Source organism: Rana temporaria, chromosome 7 (assembly GCF_905171775.1).
Source record: "Rana temporaria chromosome 7, aRanTem1.1, whole genome shotgun sequence".
NCBI classification, from domain to species: Eukaryota; Metazoa; Chordata; class Amphibia; order Anura; family Ranidae; genus Rana; species Rana temporaria.
The window spans coordinates 172,630,246-172,654,557 of NC_053495.1; the positions used below are offsets into that span (position 1 = coordinate 172,630,246).

At 43.7% G+C, this 24,312-nt stretch overlaps 1 protein-coding gene across 1 annotated transcript in view; it reads left to right on the forward strand.

Moving 5' to 3' along the window:
* Positions 1 to 3,141: 3,141 nt before the first annotated feature.
* The window catches only part of RAB3B (RAB3B, member RAS oncogene family), a 114,008-nt gene continuing 92,837 nt past the window's right edge, over positions 3,142 to 24,312 (forward strand). The window contains exon 1 of the mRNA XM_040360483.1: positions 3,142 to 3,418. The gene's annotated coding sequence lies outside the window, so the exon portion shown is untranslated. The remainder of the gene's footprint in view (positions 3,419 to 24,312) is intronic.

Genomic DNA, 24,312 nt, shown 5'->3' on the forward strand with positions numbered 1-24,312 from the left:
TTGTCACTCTTTTTTTGTTTATAGCGATCAAATGCCACCAAAAGAAAGCTCTTGTGGGGAAAAAAAGGACGTCAATTTTGGAAGCCACGTTGCACGACCGCGCAATTATCACATAAAGCAACACAGTGCCGAATTGCAAAAAATGGCCTGGTCATTGGGCAGCCAAATCCTTCGGGGGTGTAGTGGTTAGCCAATCAATTTAAATCCGATCAGACAAGCCCTTGCACTACATAGTTGTTGGTAGGTCCAATGGAGATTGTACAACCAGATTGGTTGTATGCTCACTTTTAGGGCTCGTTTACACTTGCTTTGCTTCCTGAAGAACAATCCATGTTCGCATCACTCCTCAGAGAGCATTTGACAGGCGGTGAGGAGGTGTTGTATCACCTCCTTCCCGTCTGTTTTACCCCCCCCCCCCCCCTTAATGGCTAGACTACTGTGCCGCATATGTATGCATCATGCGTGGCAATTGCAATTCGTCCCCAAAGAGGGGGGTGTAATTCTTGCCAAGGCCACCAAGCAAGACATGGTGGCTGCAGCATATGTATACCCCAGGCCATTGCTTCTGCTGTTAAAGGGGGTGCGGAGTGGTTGGGGGACAGAAAAAATGCAGCTCAACAACAGGGTTTTACCACCCCCCAACTGCAAGTGTAAATGTGTCCTTAACCACTTGCCGAATGCCTAATGTACATTTACGTTGGCAGAATGGCACGGCAGACAAAGCAAAGCAACGTGACCGTGCCCACGGGACCTGCGGACTCGACGTTCACCGGTGTCCCCGATCGTGTCAAGGAGCGGCAGAACGGGAGAAGCCTGTGTAAACAAGGCATCTCCCTGTTCTGCCTAGTGACAGGACAGTGATCTACTGCACCCTGTCATCGGGAGCAGTGATCAATGTCGTGTCTCTGGTAGCCCAGCCCCCCCCCCACATTTAGAATCACTCCCTAGGACACACTTAACCCCTTCCTCACCCTCTAGGGGTTAGCCCCTTCCCTGTCAGTGTCATTTACACAGTAATCAGTGCATTTTTATAGTACTGATATAAATGACAATGGTCCCAAAATAGTGTAAAAAATGTCTGATGTATCCGCCACAATATCGCAGTCATGATAAAAATCGCTGATCGCCGCCATTACTAGTAAAAAAAAGAAAATATAATAAAAATGCCATAAAACTATCCCCTATTTTGTAGATGCTATAACTTTTGCGCAAACCAATCAATATACGCTTATTGCAATTTTTTTTACCAAAAATATGTAGAAGAATACGTATTGGCCTAAACTGAGGAAAACATTTTTTTTTTATATTTTTTTGGGGGGCAAAAATAAAAAATATTGCATTTTTTTCAAAATTGTCGCTCTTTTTTTGTTTATAGCGCAAAAAATTAAAACTGCAGAAGGTGATCAAATACCACCAAAAGCTCAAGTTGTGGGGGGAAAAAAAGGATGTCAATTTTGTTTGGGTGCCACGTCGCATGACCGCGCAATTGTCAGTTAAAGCGGTTGTAAACCCCAGAAAAGTTAAAAATAAATAAAAACCTGCAGGACAAAGGCATAATGAGCTAGTATGACCAGCATACTAGCTCATTATGCATTTACTTACCTTAGATCGAAACCCCCGAAGCCGTCCTCGTCTTCGCCTCTAGCGGCAGACATCTCTCCGGGCGGTTACTTCTGGATACCGCCTCTCCGGCGCTGTGATTGGCTGGATCGGTGATGACGTCACTCAGCGCATGCGCGCGGGAGTGGTCTAAGCCGGCATTATTCATTCAGAAAACTGGCATACTCAGTGCGCCTGCGCCTTTGTCTGTAGACAACAGTGCATTCTTTTTGGCAAATATCTCCTAAACCGTGGAGGTTTAGGAGATATTGCAAACACCTACAGGTAAGCCTTAATCTAGGCTTACCTGTAGGTGAAAGTTGTAATGGAGGGTTTACTTCCATTTAAAAGCGACGCAGTGCAGAATCGCAAAAAATGTCCCGGTCATTGGGCAGACAATTCTTCCAGGGCTGAAGTGGTTAATTACAATCTGATTTTACAATGTCCTTGATACCCATCATCAGTTATGTAGTGCAAGGGTCTGCCTGATTGGATTGGATACAAATAGCCAGATTCTCGTAGAGTTACGACGGCGTATCAGTAGATATGTCGTCGTAACTCCGAGTCTGCGCTGTCGTACATTTTAAGTGTATTCTCAAATTGACATACGCTTAAATAAAGCTAAGATACGACCGCCGGCGCCGTCGTATCTTAGCTGTCTGTTTACGCTGGCCGATAGGATGCGTAAATCAGCAAGATACGCCTATTCACGAACGTACGCTTGCCCGTCGCAGTGAAGATACGCCGTTTACGCAAGCCGTTTTCAGGCGTAAAGATATTCCACCAAAAAGATGGCGCAGCCAATGTTAAGTATGGACGTCGGACCCGCGTAAAATTTTTAAATGTTTACGTCGTTTGCGTAAGTCGTCCGTGAATGGGGCTGGGCATAATTTACGTTCACGTCGAAACCAATGAGTCTTTGCAGCGTAATTTGGAGCATGCGCACTGGGATACGTCCACTGGGAACGTTCGTTCAAAACGTCATTTACGTGGGGTCATGCTTTATTTACATAAAACACGCCCACCTCTTCACAATTTGAATTAGGCGCGCTTACGCCGGCACATTTACGGTACGCCGCCGTAACTTAGGACGCAAGTGCTTTGTGAATACAGCACTTGCCTCTCTAACTTACGGCGGCGTAGCGTATATGAGATACGCTATGCCTGCCTAACGTTAGGCACGGCTACCTGAATCCAGCTAAAAGTGATTGGATAGATAAGGTAGCGTAGGTCCTTAAATAACGTAGTTTTGGTAAATCAACAGTCGATTGTATAAAGATTGTATGGTCAGATTGTAACGACTATGGTGAACCTTAAAAAAACTATCTCCATACATGATGTGTAACAGAAGAAATGTAGAACACATTTTTTTTCTTTAATACATTTAGCACAAAGAGAAGTAATTGGCAGTGGCAGCAGCTCCTCTCTAAGCCCCTGTAGCATGCACCTTGCACAGACAGGGTTAATGCCAGCTCTCCCCCTGGGATGCAGAACTGGGTGGCTTAGATACACCCTTCTGACGTCATGACAGCTGGCCACGCCTGGAAGGGTTTGCTCCTTGTAAACCTGAGCTGATTATATGAAAGGGGATTTAAACCAGAAGAGAGAGAATGGAAAGTTGTGTACGAGATATGGCCAGGGCTGATCACTAGGAGGCTGGGATCTGACTGCTTGCAGGGAGAGCTGGCAGCATTACAGTAGGGTCAGATAGACAAGACTAGAGGGGGGGATTTCATTTCACACCAAGGTGGGCTCAGAGGAAGAACAGACGTGCCTCTCAGCAAAATAGCATCCACAAGGAGGATCCCAGGAGACCAAGGTAAGAAAGTTTCCAGACATTCTGTAATAGCTGCTGGGGAACTACAACCCCCAGCATGCACATACTGCCCTGCAGGTGCTCCCCGAATCCTGCTTTATTCCATTGATCTTTGTTAAAAACTTTGCATTTCTATTTACTGATCATTTACCTGCATAGTGCAAAACATATGGAATTCTCTTCCACAGGCGGTGGTATCAGCGAGGAGCATCGATCATTTAAAAAAAAACTATTAGATGGGCACCTTAACCACTTAAGGACCGGACCAATATGCTGCTAAATAACTCGAGGGGTTTTTACAATTTGGCACTGCGTCGCTTTAACAGACAATTGCGCGGTCGTGCGACGTGGCTCCCAAACAAAATTGGCGTCCTTTTTTCCCCACAAATAGAGCTTTCTTTTGGTGGTATTTGATCACCTCTGCGGTTTTTATTTTTTGCGCTATAAACAAAAATAGAGCGACAATTTTGAAAAAAATTCAATAATTTTTACTTTTTGCTATAATAAATATCCCCCAAAAATATATATAAAAAAAATGTTTTTCCTCAGTTTAGGCCGATACGTATTCTTCTACCTATTTTTGGTAAAAAAAAACGCAAAAAGGGTTTATCGGTTGGTTTGCGCAAAATTTATAGCGTTTACACAATAGGGGATATTTTTATTGCATTTTTATTAATTTTTTTTTTTTTTTACTACTAATGGCGGCGATCAGCGATTTTTTTTTTTGTGACTGCGACATTATGGCGGACACTTCGGCCAATTTTGACATATTTTTGGGACCATTGTCATTTTCACAGCAAAAAATGCATTTAAATTGCATTGTTTATTGTGAAAATGACAGTTGCAGTTTGGGAGTTAACCACAGGGGGTGCTGTAGGAGTTAGGGTTCACCTAGTGTGTGTTTACAACTGTAGGGGGGTGTGGCTGCAGGACTGACGTCATAGATCGAGTCTCCCTATAAAAGGGATCACTCGATCGATGCATCGCCACAGTGAAGCACGGGGAAGCCGTGTTTACATACGGCTCTCCCCGTTCTTCAGCTCCGGGGAGCGATCGCGACGGAGCGGCTATAAACGAATAGCCGCGCCGTCGTCCCGGATTTCTCCCCGCGGGAATCCGACCGCCGCATGTAGCGGGGGGGGTCCCGATCGGACCCCCGACCCACGTCAAGCAGAGGACGTACAGGTACGCCAATGTGCCTGCCATTCTGCCGACGTACATATACATGCGGCGGTCTGGAAGTGGTTAAGGACCACAACATACAGGGGTATACAATGTACTATTAACATATAAGCACACACACAGGTTGGACTTGTGTCTTTTTTCAACCTCGCCAACTATGTAACTATGTAGGAAGGAGTTTGCTTTGTCTATCCTGACACATCACAAAGGTGTTCTGTTAAGCTCACCACACACATTACAATCTGATTGTAACATTTCTTTTAGACCTATAAAGATCTTCCTCGTATTACATTGTTTTAGTAAATCTAAAGTTGATTGTGCAGAAATTGTATTGTCAGATTGTAACATGTTTGGTATCCCTGACATAATGATTTTAAATTGATATCGCTACACTAATTATTGTAAATGTGATTGGAATGTGTTCATGCTACTTATGTTGTTTTGCTAATCTAACACAGTTCATGTATCTTTATAAGCTATTAATCAGGGTTGCCAACTGTCGTTAAATTCACAAACAGTTTTTAAAATCCATGATTTTTACATCTGTGCATGAATGTCCGGTATTCATGGACAGTAAAAAACATGGATTTTACAAACCGTCCTTAAATTTCATGAGGGTTGGCAACCCTGCTATTAATTACTATAGTCCAGTCATTCTCAACCAGAATTCCTTCAGAGCAGCCTTTCTCAATCTTTTTTCCCCATGGGAACCTTAAAAATGTAAAGCTTTTAGGGCAAGATTCATGTAGAATTACGGCGACGTAACGTATCCCGTTTACGTTACTCCGCCGCAAGTTTTCAGCGTAAGTGCTTGATTCACAAAGCACTTACCTGTAAACTTGCGGCGGCGTAGTGTAAAGCCGGCGTAGTGTAAAGCAAGCCCGCCTAATTCAAATGGGGCGTGTACCATTTAAATTAGGCGCGTTCCCCCGCCGAACGTACTGCGCATGCTCCGTTTTGAAATTTCCCGCCGTGCTTTGCGCGAAATGACGTCACCCGACGTAATGTTTTGAACTGCGACGTGCGTTACGTACTTTCGTATTCCCGGACGACTTACACAAAAAATAAATACATTTGAAATTCGACGCGGGAACGACGGCCATACTTCAACATGGGTTGTCTAATTTTACACCACCTAAATAGCAATCGCAACTTTACGACGGGAAAAGCCGACTAACGATGACGTAAGAGAATGCAACGAACGCGCGTACCTTCGTGGATCGCCGTAAACAGCTAATTAGCATACCTGACGCGGAAAACGACGCAAACTTCACCCAGCGGGCGCCGAAGTATTGCATCCTAAGATCCGAAGGCGTACAAAGCCGTACGCCTGTCGGATCTTAGCCAAATGCCGTCGTATCTTTGTTTGTGAATTACAAATAAAGATACGACGCGGCAAATTTGAAAGTACGCCGGAGTATCAGCAGATTACTCCGGCGTACCTTTTCTGTGAATCTGGCTCTTAGTTCTTGGGGGATTCCCTGCTAAATCCAAATTACCAGGGATCAGCGGGATAATGATGCTTACATTAGTGGTCAATGAGGATACCCCCCTTACAGTGGTGGTCCAATTTTCCACTCTTACAGGCAGCTGAAAAGAATATTGGTGCCATGGTGCTGGCTCTTCCAACTAGCATTGGCTCCAGAACTATGCAGGTGCCATCAAATGGGAGGGCATTGAGCCACAGCTCAAGGAACCACTAGAAACCTCTGGAGGAACATTATGATTCCACTGAATCCTGGTTGACAATGGCTGCTGAGGGTGTTAGGAGTTCTTATAGCTGTGGTCGATTGGCCTCTCATCTAGAGATGCCTGCAACATCTTAGGACCAATACCACCTGGCAAAGCCATGAGCATTACAGATGGGTTAAGACTAGGGTTGTCCCGATACTAGTATCGGTATTGATACCAAGAATTTGCTTGAGTACTTGTATTTGGGCAAATGCTCTGATGCTTCACCTGATACCTGGGCAGCCAGGGGTGATCAATGCGGCGGTGGGGGAAGTTACAAGCACTGATCGCCCTGTATAGATTTCAATAAAGCCTGACAGCCGCTTCTGCTGCTCCCCCCCCCCCCCCAGCTGCTTTATTGAAATCTATAGATGGGGATCGGTGCTTGTAACTCTCCCCCACCGCCGCACCACTCATCCCTGACTGTCCCCATATCCTCCTCCAGTCCCCCTCTATGTCTTCCTCCCTACTCCTCCACGTATCGCTCCTGTGACCCCCTCCGTGCTTCTTCGCCCCCTCTGTCCTCGATCTGTGAGGATGGAGAGCAGAGAAAGGAGTCAGTAAATCTGTCATTTACCTGCTCCTTCCATTTCTGAATGGAGAGTCAGTGATCACTGACTCTCCATTCATAACTGAGCATCGTAACCTGTGTCTACGATGCTTCAGTTTATGAATGGAGAGGAGCCTCTGTCCTCCTGTCCATTCATCTCCAGTGCAGATGAGGCTGCAGAGAAAGGGACTGGGGAATCTGTGTCCTTAGTCCCTTTCCCTGTCTCAAAGGGGAGATATCAGGGGTCTGTTAAGACCCTGATATCTCACCAAAGCCCCCAACAGGGCTAATAAAAAAATAAATAAAGAGTTGTGATAAATAAATATTTAAAAAGGTTAAATTGTAAAAAAAAAAAAAAAACACTGACTCTCACCCCCCCCCCCAAAGAAAAAAAATGGAATAAATAAATAAAAAAATTAAATTGTAAAATAAAAATGGAAAACTACTGAGTCAGTCCACTCATCATCAGTGCTGCATATTAATGCCACTGTCACATGAAATTAACAAAAAGTATCGGTAATCGGTATCGGCGAGTACTTGAAAAAAAAATTCGGTACCTGTACGTCTTAAAGAGGTATCGGGACAACCCTAGTTAAGACACAAGTCCAAACTCGCATGCGCTATCCCACCAGGAAGCTGTCACTGCGGACAGCCAATTCCTCTCCCCACAACCGCACATACACAAAGGGCAGGGAATGGCTCCACCACAAGATTGGCTGTCCAAAGTGATCGCTTCCTGGTGGGATAGCTCATGAATGTTTGGACTCTAAACATGCCTGAGCTCATCCCTGATGAGCATGACGGCCATTCTGATTACCATTGTAAGGTTACATTCACACAGGCAATGGAGGTCGAATAGTTTGCTGCGTTCAGAGATTGCTAAATGCAGCCTCTAGACGCTGATGCACTTTGTGCTATGGCTGCATACAAACTGGCTGATTAGCTGAAGCCACTTTATGTGCCGCAAGAAGCTCCGCAGAAACTTGTCCAGGGTCAGTCAGAGCCTCTATTTGCATGTAACCCCTTCGGATGAGCGGCTACACGCGGCACCAGCCATTGGCTTGTACAGAATACAAATCTGACAGCTGTTGCTGTTCGCACACACCGTACGCAAACAGCCTTTAGAATCGCTGCCAACAATCGACTGATTCTTGCCAGCGGCTGCCCGTGTTAATGACTGTTTCAGGGGGTCATTCTCCTTGGCCACCAACATAAGGGGAATTTTCCCAATGATCCCCCAATGAACTTATTTTAGCAGGGGACCTGAACATGATTTCAAAGGCTCCTTTCAAATGCTGATTGGAAAAAAAAAATGCTGCCCTGGTCATTACTGGAAGTAATGAGATTCAAAGAAGAAGGGAAAGAAAGGAGGGAGAGGATGAGAAGGGGAGGAAAAAAAAAGGAGAAAGGGATCAGAAACAGAAAAAGAAAAGAAAGAAAAGAAAGATAAGAAAGAATGAAAACATGAGGATAGCACTCACATGGGCCACATCTGTAATAATATTGAAGAAGAAGCAATATCTAGCAAGTGGACATTGATGGTCAGACTTTCAGGCCAGGGAAGTATGTTTTTTAAAAAAAATATTTAATAGCATATAAATTAATAGACAAAAATACAGTACAATATTACAGATTTTTTTTACAGAAAAATTATCACTGTACGTTCCTCAGAAGTCGCAACCGCACGTTTCGCCGTGGGGCTTCTTCAGGACGAAGACGAGGAATATATGTTTAGCAGTGAAACAGAAATGTATCTGTAATGATAAAGTATAGTAAATTAATAACAAAAACATATAAAGAAAATTAAAATAAATGAATGTTTAGAGGTGTATTTACAGGTCCAATGGTCCTTCAATGGATACATCCATGAGGCATATAAGGCACAGATAGAAAAAATTGTCATAAACAGCAATGAGCTTGAATAAAAAGTTCTCGTAAGCCAGGGATCTAATTGCTAAAAAAATAAATGAGCTTATTATCATTGCATGATGCCGCTTGCTGCCAAAATGTGGAGGCATGCACCAAAGAAGAGTAAGAAGTGAAAGGTAAGGATAGGGAGAGTAAAGAGTAACAAAAAATAAAAAGGAAAGGTTAAATAAATAAATAGTGCCTAATGACATATAGTAACAGCAACAGTGTTACACCACAATAGTCACCTTGGAATGGCCAATAAGGTCAAGCACGGTGGTCCATAGGTTAAGGAACTAGACGCCACTTTTTATTCAAGCTCATTGCTGTTTATGACGATTTTTTCTATCTGTGCCTTATATGCCTCATGGATGTATCCGTTGAAGGACCATTGGACATGTAAATACACCTCTAAACATTCATTTATTTTAATTTTCTTTATATGTTTTTGTTATTAATTTACTATACTGTATCATTACAGATAAATTTCTGTTTCACTGCTAAACATATATTCCTCGTCTTCGTCCTGAAGAAGCCCCACGGCGAAACGTGCGTTGGCGACTTCTGAGGAACGTACAGTGATAATTTTTCTGTAAAAAATTTCTGTAATATTGTACTGTATTTTTGTCTATTAATTTATATGCTATTAAATATTTTTTTTAAAAAACATACTTCCCTGGCCTGAAAGTCTGACCATCAATGTCCACTTGACAGATATTGCTTCTTCTGGAAGTAATGAGATGAATGTGTATTACAGTCTTACAGCTGTAGAGGAGAGCAAATATAAGATCAATAAAAAGTGTACCTGTACTGCGCAAATAAGTATTTATCTAAGATAAGGAGGTAATTTTGTGCCTTTCTGGTCACAGTCTGCTTTCTGAAGGCACAGTTGGAGCCTCTGAAGGTTTTACGCAGGCTGTGACTTTCTGAAAGTCAGTATTTGCATAGATTAAGACATACCTCCCAACTTTTTGAGATGGGAATGAGGGACACCTATCAGCAAAAGTATGCAGGCATTGGACACACCCCTTATCAAGCCCTCTTAACCTTCTCTCATCTGCCCACCGTCAAATGACGGCGGGCGGAATGCTCTATTGTTCCGACAGGACTTCATATGACGTCCTGTCATTTAAAGCCTCTAAGGCGCGCGCGCCCCCGTCGCTTCACTGGGAACACAGTGCTCGTGCCCGGCGGCCGTGATTGCCCAGTAACTGAGCAGGGACGTGGAGCTCTGTGTGTAAACACAGAGCTCCACGTCCTGTCAGGGAGAGAGGAGACCGATCTGTGTCCCTTGTACATGGGGACACAGATCGGTCACCCCCCTCCCCCCACAGTTAGAACACACCCAGGATACACATTTAACCCCTTCCCCGCCCCCTAGTGGTTAACCCCTTCCCTGACAGTCACATTTATACAGTAATTAATGCATATTTATAGCACTGTTCACTGTATAAATGTGAATGGTCCCAAAAATGTGTCAAAAGTGTCCGATGTGTCCGCTATAATGTCAGTCCTGAAAAAAATCGCAGATCGCCACCATTCCTAGTAAAAAAATAAATTAAAAAAATCATTATGTCTCCTATTTTGTAGGCAATATAACTTTTGCGCAAACCAGGTTATTGTGTTTTATTTATTTTTTTTACCAAAAATATGTAGAAGAATACGTATCGGCCTAAACTGAGAAAAAAATATATATTTTTTTTAAAAAATGGGATATTTATTATAGCAAAAAGTAAAAAATATTGTGTTTTTTTTCAAAATTTACGCTCTTTTTTTGTTTATAGCCCAAAAAATAAAAATCACACAGGCGATCAAATACCACCAAAAGAAAGCTCTATTTGTGGGAAAAAAAGGACGTCAATTTTGTTTGGGAGCTACGTCGCATGACCGCGCAATTGCCAGTTAAAGCGACGCAGTGCCGGAAGCTAAAATCTCGTCTGGGCAGGAAGGGGGTGTATGTGCCCAGTAGGCAAGTGGTTAAAGGAGAATTGTATAAAAAAACAAGATTGGTTAAACCCACAATTGCTTTTTTTTACCACTACTATTCCTTTCTATTAGCTTTTGGAATTTACAAATGCAGGAATTTATAAATGTGATGAAAGGTTTAGCACTGGGGAACATTTTTTGAAAGATAAAAAGTGCATTTTATATATAACTATATAGATCAGACCAAAATGAGGGACAAATAAGGAGGAAAGAGGGACAGAGGGACATTTCTCTAAATCAGGGACAGTTGGGAGCTATGGACTAAGGTGTGTCCTCAATGCACCCTATGTAATAGCCCCTGGACTTGTAAGTAGATCACATTGTGGAATAGAGAAGTTGAGACTCCTCTGTGTACACCAGTATCTCTGCCTGCAGGCTGGTTGTGATGAGCAAGATACAATTCAGCCAAAATCGATCCAATAACGCTCCAGGCTGGTCCATCATGTCCGCACGGCTGCGGGTGCACATCCAGCTCATTGCTGAGATAGTAATAAACACGATATGTGGAAGACCGCACTCCAGACTTCTTTATTGGTACAAATCCATTAAAGCCAATACAACAGGAAAATTGAGACTTGATGTAATGGGTTTTAATGAATGTGTACCAATAAAGAAGTATTTTTTTTACTTTAGTGTGGTCATCCACTATCTTGTTCAAGATAAGATACAGAATATTATAGTAGTACCCAGCATCCAACACTTAGCCTAAATATATATATTTTGCAATTTTCTTTGCATTGTATATAGTGAATTTTATGTATTTCTATATGAATTTTTTAAATGTTGTTTAAAGCCGATATCTGCTGAAAAAAAAATATTAAAAGCCAGCAGCTACAAATACTGCAGCTGCTGACTTTTAATATTAGGACACTTACCTGTCCTGGAGTCCAGCGCCGTCCGCAGCAGAGGACGAGCGATCGCTCGTCACTCTGCTGCCTCCCCCCCCTGCCATCCTCGGTGAGGGAACCAGGAAGTGAAGCGCTCCGGCTTCACTGCCCAGTTCCCTATGGCGCATGCGCAAGTCACGCTACGCCTGCCGATTGGCTCCCGCTGTGTACTGGGAGCCGAGTGTTCCCAGAACACAACGGGGGGACGGGGACAGGAGGTGACGTCATGCCCCCAGTCTGCCCTAGACTGTGTGGCCGGAAGTGGGTGCAAATACCTGTCTTTAGACAGGTATATGCACCCCCCTCCCCCTGAAAGGTGTCAAATGTGACACCGGAGGGGGGAAGGGTTCCGATCAGCGGGAGTTCCACTTTAGGGTGGAGCTCCGCTTTAACTGGTGTTATGCAGTTACAGAGACATGTCTGTCAAATTAGGCCAACCTGATTGGAGCTTTAGTTTATCAATCGTGTGTATCTGTGGTGCAGCAGTCACCCCTCTAGCCAGTACAGGCATCAGGAACCAGACCATCCAATGAACATGTGTGGAGCTCTGTGAATTATGACTGGTATGTGTTTAGATTATGGAGACCTGAATGGGCTTACTGAGCACATTTGTAGCACTTCCTGGTTAACTGCAGTTTACTGGTTGATCTGAAACTTTGCTTTAAAGCTGACCTTAACTCAGTGGATAAATTAGACATTATTGCAGCCCCCTGCTTCCTCCCGAGCAATATAAAAAAATATATTTTATTTATTTTTTTGATCTGCCCTTTCTCTCCCTATCCGCCAATCTTGTCTAGGTGAGAACGGTGTCTCCTCTGTTTTGGAGACTTCTGGGATATGCACATCATGTATCCCAGGATACTTCAGGTTTCATACAGTGGCCGTAGGAGGGCAGATCCAGCTGTACAACTTCGGGGGGCTGCCTGGCCCAGAAAGAGGCAGCCGGCACACGATGACGTCCGCAATAAAGATGGCAGAACAAGGACACGGCATGTGACGGAGGCATGATGGATCATAGCAGGACATCACTGGATTGGCTGGCTGGGTAAGTATGAGAATTGGGCTTAACACCAGGTAGAGCGGCAAGAGGCATACAAACCTTTTTAGTTCAGAGTGGCACTGGGATTGCCAGAACTATGTTGTCTGAGCTTCAACATTACATGAAATGAAACTCTCTGGTTTTCAGATTAAACGTCAAAGGAATATATACAGGCACCTGCTGTTATATGTTGGTGTCTGATTATATTTACAGGGTTAAAGTGAAACTTTAATGATAGTGATATGGGAGCTACCATTGGCAATGGTCCAAGTTTTGATCAATGGTCCATGGTCCTAATCAAAGATCAAAATGCCAAATAAAGGTTTAAGACCCATATTAAAGGTCAAAGCTTTGAACAAAGGTCCAAATGAAAGATCAAAAAGTCCACGTTTTGATCTTGTCATCTTGCTTTTAGTGAGTCGTGTCCTGACTTTACTGGCTACATACTTTATGCAGTACTTTATGAAGTAGACAATGCTAGCAATGGCAGTTGCCTTATTTCTCTTCCGACGGGTCTTGATGGTGATGACTTTGAGAAATGTCAGTATATACATAGGGGATATGTAAAACCTATGTAAATGCTGATGTTCTAGTAAACTCCTCTTGCTGTGTGCTGGAACTCCATTTAGCTCAGTGGATGTTATGTGACAGTACCTCAAGGTCAATGTGCAAATGCAGCTTGCTTTCAGATACATTTAAGATGAGATTGTGACACTTCTTAGATCATTCAGGGGTTCATTACCAAGTTTATTTCTTATTCAGTTGGTAGCCTTCTGACCTGCATGTTTCCACTTCCTAAGCTGCATCAGTTTGCTTCAAGCTGCTTTTGTATTCCTTATTATGGACTTGTATTAAAGCGGAGGTCCACCCTAAAAAAAAAAAAAAATTGCCAAAATAGCTACAAATATATATATTTGTCAGTTATAGTAGCGCAGTGCCCTATTGCAAAAAAATGGCCTGGTCATGAAGAGGGGTAAATCTTTGAGAGCTGAAGTGGTTAAAAAAAAAAAAAAAAAAAAAGTTCTCTCTCACCCGACGCTGAGGAAGTCCCGCCCACGGGACGTAACGCGTACGAAGGTGGAGGAGTTACGCACGGACGTCACCCTCGATCATCGCTGCTGTGTTTGGCATCTGCTGTACATGCTGCTTTGCTTGCACTCGGCTTAGAGTGATTTTAAATGTAAGTGTACCATTTTTTTCCTTATTAAAAATCCCCGGTACATACAGAGAGCACTTAGATCTTTGTGTTTTTCTTTTATGGTGATCTGCGGATATCTATGTGATATGGTGTTATGCTGGAGGCTGGTCCTGACTGAGATTTGGATGCTGATATGCTTTGTGACTCTTTATGGGTCGAAGCAATGAGGTGAGAGTCCATCTTTACCTTGGTGGTGGATTTTCCTCTGGTGTCTCCTCTCCACTCTCACCCCTGCCGGATTTGTTTATTTAAAGGACACTTTATTCTACACTTGGACATTATATATTATATATATTTTTTTATTCTTTATTTGTAATTTTGCGCTGCACTTTTCTTCTTTTTTACACTTTGGGAATTGTTTTATGAATACATTCACAGTGCTGGCTTGCATATATATTTTATTATTGATTGTTATTTCCCAGCGCTGAATTTTTTCTATTTTCACAGCTGAAGTGGTTAATCAGGTAAACTTGTTGCAATCATCCAACTCTGTCCTGATGCCACACAGGCACATGTTTCTCCTCCTCCTTCCTTGTTTCTTATATGTGTAATCTCGGAGGAAATTGCCACATGAGGTTTACGCTTGTTACTGTAGGGTGCTGTAACGTGTATTCCTACCTTCATTGAATGTGGGGCTAAAATGGTTAATTTGGAAGAGCGTGTTGGCGATGGCTGACGTCAGTTAATGAGTAAACAGCATGGGGGATTTGAAGGTTGTATTTTCCAGTACTTCAAAGTAATAAACAGGTGATTCTTTTATATACTGCAATAATTAAATACTCTGTAGAAATTGCACTCTCCAACATTTCTAAAAGTAACGTTTCTCAAATGATCACGTCTCATTATTTATTGTGTCTAAATACCGCTAATCAAAGGCTTAAAGTGAAGTGTGTGCTGGAAGTGACCTGGAAGTTTGCAGATTTCATAATACATTTCAGGCATGCTGGCATTAAAAGTAATTATGAATCCCTCTGTGCCTCATGTACAGTCAAGTGAGTTTTTTTTTTTTTCTTGTTTATGTATTATTTTTAGACATTGATTTGAATAAGCAGGAAAAGGCAATCTTGTGTAGGTCTCTGGGATACTGGCAACATACACTAATGCCGCATACACACGGTCGTTTTTTCATGACGAGAAAAATAGCATTTTTTAAATTGGTCATTAAAAACGATCGTGTGTAGGCTCCAGAGCATTTTTCTCAGGGGGGAAAAATGGGCGTTAAAAATTTAGAACATGCTCTATTTTTCACGTCGTCGTTTTTCTCGTCGTGTGTACGCTTTAACGACTTTAAAGCGGGAGTTCACCCGCAAATTTTTTTTTAAGATTAAATTCATGCTCATTTTGTCTAGGGGAATCGGCTAGTTTTTTTAAAAACGAAGCAGTACTTACCGTTTTAGAGAGCGATCTTCTTCGCCGCTTCCGGGTATGGTCTTCGGGACTGGGCATTCCTTCTTGATTGACAGGCTTCCGACAGGCTTCCGACGGTAGCATCTATCGCGACACCAGTAGCCGAACGTCGGTGTGGCTCTATACGGTGCCTGCGCACCGATGTTCGGCTACTTTCAGAAAATCGTAACGCGATGTATGCGACCGTCGGAAGTCTGTCGGAAGCCTGTCAATCAAGAAGGAACGCCCAGACCCGAAGACCATACCCGGAAGCGGCGGAGAAGATCGCTCTCTACAACGGTAAGTACTGCTTTGTTTTTAAAAAAAACTAGCAAATTCCCCTAGACAAAATGAGCATGAATCTAATCTTAAAAATGTTTTTGCGGGTGAACCTCCACTTTAACGACGGAGAAAAAAACGTGCATGCTCAGAAGCAAGTTATGAGAAGGGAAATCTGCATAATCAGCCCAAAGGGTGGCGCCATTTGAATGGAATTTTCCCTTTATAGGGCCGTCGTACGCGTTGTACGTCACTGCGCTTTGCTCACGATCGTGTGTATGCAAGGCAGGCTTGACAAGAATCACGTCGAGAAAAACGTTGTTTTTTTTCCATGACATGAAAAACGGTCGTGTGTACGCCGCATAAAGATCAAAATTAGAGAACAACCTACAATTTCCTAAATTAGAAGGTCACTGCTTAGTCCTATTTGAAATAATCTAAACACGAGTAAAAGAGCAGTTTTGTAAAAGCGGAGTTCCACCTGTGTTTTAGTTTATTTAAAGCGGTGTAAGGTGTAACGTAAATGCGCTCGGCGCAAGCCCGCCTAATTCAAATGGGGCGGGCACCATTTAAATTAGGCGCGTTCCCACGCCGAACTTTCTGCGCATGCTCCGTTAGGAAATTTCCCGACGTGCATTGCGCGAAATTACGGCGCCCCAAAGTTTTTTTGAAATGCGACGTGCGTTACGGCATTTCGTATTCCCGGACGTCTTACGCAAAAAAAAAAAACGAAATTCGACGCGGGAACGACGGCCATACTTTAACATGGCTGATCTAAAGATAAGCCATGTTGAAGCAGGTGTAACTTTGCGACGGGTAAAAACGACTAGCGACGACGTACGGGATTGCGACGAACGCGCGGATCTTCGTGGATCGCCGTAACTAGTCATTTGCATATTCTACGCCGACCGCAATGGAATCGCCACCTAGCGGCCTGGCCTAGAATTGCATCCTAAGATCCGACGGTGTAAGTCAATTACACCTTTTGAACCTTATGGCTATCTATGCGTAACTGATTCTATGAATCAGTCGCATAGTTAGGACGGGCGGATCACAGAGATACGACGGCGTATCAGGAGATACGCCGTCGTATCTCTTCTGTGAATCTGGCCCTATGTTTTTTGCCTAATAATCTACCTTAAATCATATTGCTAATTGCATATTGTATTTGTTTGTAGCCTAAATGCTCTAATTTGCACTTAAAACTGTAATTTTGTAATTTTTGGAAATGCCAGTAAAAACTTGGCTGTGCCAGTAAATTTTGGGTGTTGTGTCAGTAAATTCCAATTTGGTAGGTTGGCAACACTGCAAATGTGGCATGTAAGGGGGCAAGGACTAGGGGTGCTTAAACCGTAAATTCCACTTTTGGGTGGAACTCCGCTTTAAGCATATTTCATGAGTTACATATATTGAAGCACAGAATAAAAAAATTCAATGAGATTTGAAAAAAGAACATTGATCAAAATTAGAGAACACTTTCCGATACCTCCCAGTTATTGGTGTTAATCTGACACCTTGTGCTAATTTCTTTAATTATCTGACAAACCCTATTTAAAGGGGTTGTAAACCCTTAAGGTTTTTCACCTTAATGCAGTAGGGTGAAAAACCTTCTGCACCCCACCCCCCAGAGGCCCCCTTTTACTTACCTGAATCCGATCTTTCCAGCGATGAGAACGAGCCCATCAACTCCAGCCACTGTCTCGGGTCCTCATTGGATATATTGATAGCAGCAGCCATTGGCTCCCGCTGCTGTCAATCAAATCCAGTGACGTGGGGGGCGGGGCCGAGTCCTGCTGTCTGTGTCAATGGACGCAGCAGCAGTATTTGGGAGCGCGCTCCTGCACGGGTGCCCCCTCGGAATGCGGGTCTTTAAGGGGGCACTCAATGCAGGGAGGAGCCAGGAGCATCTCTGGGGGACCCCAGAACAGGAGGATCAGGGCCACTCAGTGCAAAACCAACTGCACCAAGTACACCATGTTTGTTATTTAAAAAATAAAAATAAAACCTTTACAACTTCTTTAGCTGGCAGCCTAACTTTCCAGTTTTCACTGACTTTGCAAGATGGTGAGTCGTCCTAAAGGGACTGAAACCCTCCAGCAGCTGGTTGTCCAGATGAAGGCCAAAAGGAATGACCCTTTCCGCCATAGCAAGAGAAGTTTGTTGTTCCAAATCTGTGAATTTTAGAATATTGCATCCTTCCAACGTCACAAACGTATTCAAATCCCCCAAGAGGGCTGGTCGTCCACAAAAGACAAATGTAATAGAGGACAGGATAAAGCGGAGAATCTCAACGGGCAATCAGTTCAGCACTGAACAGAGTAAGGATCTGTCTCGTCATACAGTGTCTCGCCATTTAACCATTTCCTGTCCGCCGTATGCAGGATGATGACTGGGAAGTGGTTCTGTTATCCTGACTGGGCATCATATGACGTCCAGCAGGATAACATGCCGGCGAGCGCCCGTGGGGGTGTGCAGTGTGGCGATCGAAGCGTGTCAGTCTGGCACACCGCATCTCCGATCGTGGTAAGAAGCCTCTGATAGAGTGATCAGCTGTGACCCTTCACTACAGTCACCAAACTGTGGAAGAGACTGGAAGAAGAGTGCAACAAAATCACACCAGAGCAGTGTGAGACTAGTGATGTCCTATGACCGCAGATGTGCTGAAATCATTCAAAGCAAGGGCCTGTACACTTCCTACTAATTGTTGGGTGTTGTAACCTTCAGAAATGTTAGTTGCAATCCTTCTCCGTGCTACAATCATTTCTGTTTTCTCATTTTCATCATTGTTTTTTCTACAAAATAATGTTTTTTTGTTGTTTTTTTCAGTATATTGGTTATTTTGAAAATCCCTGTTCTGTTAGCATTGTATAGACCACAAGAAAATTTCCATCAAATGTTGAGCAATGAAGATTGCATTATTTCTGAAAAAACTCAAGTGTTCATAAATTGTTCTCTAATTTTGATCTCCAGTGTAGAGTTCCAGTGCATCAGACGATTCTTCAATTTGTATTATGATCCTTAGTAAACACAAGTTGTATGGGCCGTGTTCAGCATACAGTGCAGACTAAGCACAAAGAAGTGCCCTGATGCTGGAAACCGCTGGCCGTCTGCATCACAGCCCGTATTTACAACAACAAATCCAAAAAATTAGAATACAATGATTTGCAAATCTCTTAAACCCATATTTTATTCACAAAAGAAATTAGAAAACATATCAAATGTTTAAACTGAGAAAATTGTACCATTTAAAGAAAAAATTATCATAATTTTGAAATTGAGAGCAACACGTTTGAAAAAAGTTGGGGCAGGGCTATGTTTAGCACGGTGTAGCATCCCCTCTTTTAACACTCTGTAAACATCTGGGAACTGAGGAGACCAGTTGCTGAAGTTTTGGGAGAAGAATGTTATCCCATTCCTCCCTGATATAGAATTCTAACTGCTCAACAGTCCTGTGTCTTTGTTGTATTTTTCATTTCAAGATGCGCCAAATATTTTCTATTGGTGAAAGGTCTGGACTGCAGGCAGGCCAGTTAAGCACCCGGACTCTTCTACTACAAAGCCATGCTGTTGTCATAGATGCAGTATGCAGTTTAGCATTGTCCAGCTGGACAATATCCAAGGCCTTACCTGAAAAAGATGTCAGCTGGATGGGAGCATATGCTACTCTAAAACCTGGATGTAGCTTTCAGTATTGATGGTGCTATTCCAGATGTGCAAGCGACCCATTCCATACGCACTATTGCACCTCCATACCATCAGAGATGCAGGTTTTTGAACTGAACACTGATAACCAGCAAGAAGGTTCCCTACTACTTTAGTCCAGAGGATGCAGCACTCATGGTTGTCAAAAGAATTAAAAATGTTGATTCCTCTAGCCACACAACAGTTTCCCACTTTGCAATAGACCATTTCAAATCAGCTTTGGCCAAGAGACGACCGCAGCATTTCTGGATCGTGTTCAGATATGGCTTCTTCTTTGCATGATAGAGCTTTACCTTGCATTTTTGAATGGCACAGTGAAGTATGTTCACGGACAGTAATTTTTGGAAGTATTCCTGAGCCCATGCAGTGATATCCATCAGGCCTGGTTTTTAATGCAGCGCTGTCTTAGGGGCTGGAGATCACAGACATCCAATATTGCATTTCAGCCTTTTATTCCTAATGCACAGAGATTTCTCCAGATTCTAGGACTCTTTGGATGATATTTTGTACTGTAAAAAGCTGGTTCATATTGTTTTACCTAATGAACGCATTTTGCAGTAAGCACATTTTGTTGGCAACGTCACTTCCGTTGTCAAATCTGACAGGTCGTCGAATCTGACGGAACACCTGCTTTAAAGCTTGTGTAAACTTAGTCTAAGAACTATATATCCCATGGTACCTTGCTGTCTGCAAGCAGTGAATCCTATACTGACTCCGTCTCCTGAAACTCCTCCTCTCAGCACCTCTGTAGTTCACAAGGCAGGCTTTGTGAAATGTCTGACACAGCAGTGCCTACTAACAGGACATAGTGGCTACGTGTCAGAGAATTTAAGGAAGTAAATGTGTGGGGAGCTTCACAATGTACGTTTACAAACGTCAAGATCCTTCAAAATAATGTGAGTAGGCAAGAAATAATCAAAATACAATCTAAAAATTAATGCATGATTTTACATTTTGACCATAGATATGATTTAGTAATCAGGTACGCTTGTTGCATTCATCTATCTTTATTGTGATGCCACACAGGCACTTGTCTCTCTCCTCCTCCTCCTTCCTTGTTTCTTATGTGTGTAACCTTGGAGGAAATTGCCACATGAGGCTTATGCTTGTTACTGTAAGGTGCTATAACGCTTATTCCTACAGCTGCAGTGATTTGTGAGCTAAATGTGGCCTGTAAATGCACAGCCCTGGTAGATGGATCACACCGCACAGCAGCATTGAGTGGGCTTTCATATTTATGAATGCACTCTTCCTTCCTCCCTAAAGACAGATAAACTCACCCAAGTCGTCTTCGTCCCCCTTCAGGTCCCTCGTCACCACCAGTCCTGGATAGGAGGACCGCTGATCCAGCTCTGCGATGTCCCCCCGAGACCGTCGGTCTTGCATGATAATGTTGTCCTCTTTTGGATACTGAGAGGACCTCGCTGCTGGACAGCCATATCATGTCAAGTGTCCATGTCATGCAGGCACTGATGTGAAGAGGCTCAGTGCTGCAATGACACGTGAATACCGCTTAAGATAGATAAAAAGGGCATTTAGCTAGAGAAATAATTTTTTTATTTACAGCAATCAGATAGAGGGGGTGGGAGGTGAAACCGATCTGAAAGTGGAGCTTTAAAGGGTAAGTTCACCTTTAAGAGGCACCTCCTAGATAAAAACAAAATGTGCCTGGAGTAAGGCTTGGTCAATAATATCGAAATGCTCATTCAAAACTAACACTCTTGAGGCAGCATATAAAGTGCTCCTGCTGTGGTACTGGGTCCAGGCGAGGCTTGCCCCCACTTAGCCTGGTAGCAGTGACAGATATTTTCAGGATTGCGGTCAGTGTGGGGATGTCTTGCATATATGGTGGTCATGCCTACGTCTGATCGGCTTTTGGTCCAGGGTCTTTGGCCTATTACAATCCTTATTTCATGTAACGATACGTAAAGACTCTCGACTGGCTCTTTTACATTGCCCTATTACAGGTTTTTTCATGTACTAGTGGAAATTGGCCTCATACCTTTTTTATATCTGCCAAGCGAACTATAGCTCAGGCCCGGAAGACTCCGTCCGTTGCTTTTCAGGAAGTGAAAACCAGGATGACTGCCCTGATGGTTGACGAGCAGATGTCCAGAATTTTTAAGGATTCTTGAAAAAAAATCTTGAAAATCTGGGACCCATGGATAACTCACTCCTGCCTGTCCCTGCTCCCAACTAGCTATGGTCAACTGTGAACTTCGCTTTTGCAGATCCCGCATCCGTGGTTCTCGCCCTCCCGGGGGGGTCCCTCTCGCTCACTTTTTCTTATTTCTCTTTTTTCCTCCTCTAGCTTCTTTTCCTCTTCATTCCTGATATGAAGGCTATTAGACAAAGGCAGATTTCCCTTAGGGAACAATACAGTTCAGCTTGTGATACTTACCTTACCTCCACCCTGGCCCTTTTGGGTCCTGGTAACCAGGATGGCACATCAATACGTGTCATTGCCAGAAGGTTTGTCGTGTCTCCCAGCACAGTCTCAAGAGCATGGAGGAGATTCCAGGAGACAGGTAGTTACTCTCGGAGAGCTGAACAGAGCCATAGAAGGTCCTTAACCCATCAGCAGGACCAGTATCTGCTCCTTTGTGCAAGGAGGAACTGGATGAGAACTGCCAGAGCCCTACAAAATGACCTCCAGCAGGCCACTGGTGTGAATGTCTCTGCCCAAACAATCAGAAACAGACTTCATGAGGGTGGCCTGAGGGCCCGACGTCCTCTAGTGTGCTCTGTGCTCACTGCCTGACACTGTGGAGCTCGATTGGCATTTTCCATTGAACACCAGAATTGGCAGGTCTGCCACTGGTGCCCCATGCTTTTCACAGATGAGAGCAGAGTTCACCATGAGCATATGTGACAGATGTGAAAGGGTCTGGAGAAGCTGCGGAGAACTTTATGCTGCCTGTAACATCGTTCAGCATGACCAGTTTGGTGGTGGGTCAGTGATGGTCTGGGGAGGCATAGTTCCTGGAGGATGAAGAAATTGATACAATTGAATGGCCCCCACGCTCACCTGACCTAAATCCAAAAGAACACCTCTGGGACATTATGTTTCGTTCCATCCGGTGCCGCCAGGTTGCACCTCAGTCTGTTCAGGAGCTCAGTGATGCTCTGGTCCAGATCTGGGAGGAAATACCCTAGGACACCATCCGTCGTCTCATTAGGAGCATGCCCTAATGTTGTCAGGCATGCATACAAGCACTTGGGGGCCATACAAACTGAGGACCATTTTGAGTTGTTGCAATGAAATTTCAGCAAAATGGACTAGCTTGCTGAATAATTTTTTTCACTTTGATTTTCGGGGTGCCTGAATTCAGTGTCTACGTTACACACACACATATATGATATTTTTTGTATGGGTTTAGTGTGGATACACTTAACTTTTTTCAAGTTATAGAGGGGCTTCCCACCTCTTCCTACACTTAGCGCTACACTTTATCACTTCTGTTCTGTTACAATATTGTCCTTTTGTTGTGTTAGCAGCTTTTTTATTACTTTTCACATTTGGCGCAATATTTTATATATATATACCTTCTCCACCATTGATTCCCCCAGTTTTTCTCCCCCCTAGTATGTGTGAGGCCCCATACACACCATAGAATCTATCCGCAGATAAATCCCATCAAATGGGTTTCTGCGGATAGATCCTATGGTGTGTACACGCCAACGGATATTTATCTGCAGATAAATCTCCCCTGGAATGGATTTCCAGCAGATAAATATTTGTCGACATGCACAGAATATCTATCTGCTGGAATCCATTCCAACGGATGGATCCGCTCGTCTGTACAGACTTACCGGATCCATCCGTCCAAAGGGATTCCCCGCACGCGCCGTAATGAATAGACGCATGCGTGGAATTCCTTATATGACAGCGTCGCGCCCGTCGCCGCGTCATAATAGCGGCGACGGCGCGACACGTCATCGGCAGAGGATTTCAGCGCGGATTTCAATGCGATGGTGTGTACACGCCATCGCATAGAAATCCTCTGAAATCTTAGAGAGGATTTATCCGCGGATACGGTCCGCTGAACCGTATTCGCGGATAAATTCTATCGTGTGTATGGGGCCTAAGGGTCTATTCACATGGGCGGTCCACTCGGCGGACTCTGCTTTGCTCAGTGGGGGATCGATCCACTGATCCCCACTGAGCAAGCTCACTGTGCTGAGACAGACCTGTCAGAGTCCTGCTGTCCTCTATGGGGAAATCGGATGAAAATGGACAGCCTGTCCATTTTCATCCGATCTGCCAGACGGATGGAAAATAGAGTCTCCATCAATCCGGATTTCACGGATTGGAACGGATAGCAGTGGGTGTTAGCAGACATGTCACCTCTGACATCCACTGCTACATACGGGTGAATGGATCGTCCAATCAGGTCCGCCTGAAAAACTGACAGAAGGACCTGATCTGAAAGCCTGTGTAAAAGGGGCATTAGGCCTGCCAGTTTTTCAGGTAGACCTGATTGGACACTCTATTTGCCCCATGGGGCAGTGGATGTCAGCGGTGACATGTCCGCTGACACTCGCTGCTATCTGATCCTGCCTGTGAAATCCAAACGGATGGAGACCCTATTTTCCTTTAGATGAAAACGGACAGGCAGCCTGTTTTCATCCGATCTCCCCATAGAGGACAGTGGGGCTCTGACAGGTTCGTCTCTGCACAGTGAGCAGAGATGGACCTGTCATCCGCCTGCTCAGCGGAGATCAGCGAATCGATCCCCCGCTGAGCAAAGTGAATTCGGCAGGTTGGTTTGCCCGTGTGAAAAAGCCCTAAATCACTATACTGGAAAATCACGTGTAGATATTTTTGGACACTTTTGTTTAAAGGGCAATTTGTTGCCTATATTTGGCACATATATGGTGAGATTACATTTGGATAGACAATGTACAACAGTTATATAAGAGATATGTTTTATTTAGCTCCTGTCTAAATATATTACACTTTACTCTTGGATACTGGAATTATGACAATTTTGAAAATGGCACAGAGATTACCTGCACAATGCAGAATTGACAAGCTTGTGCTTTCAT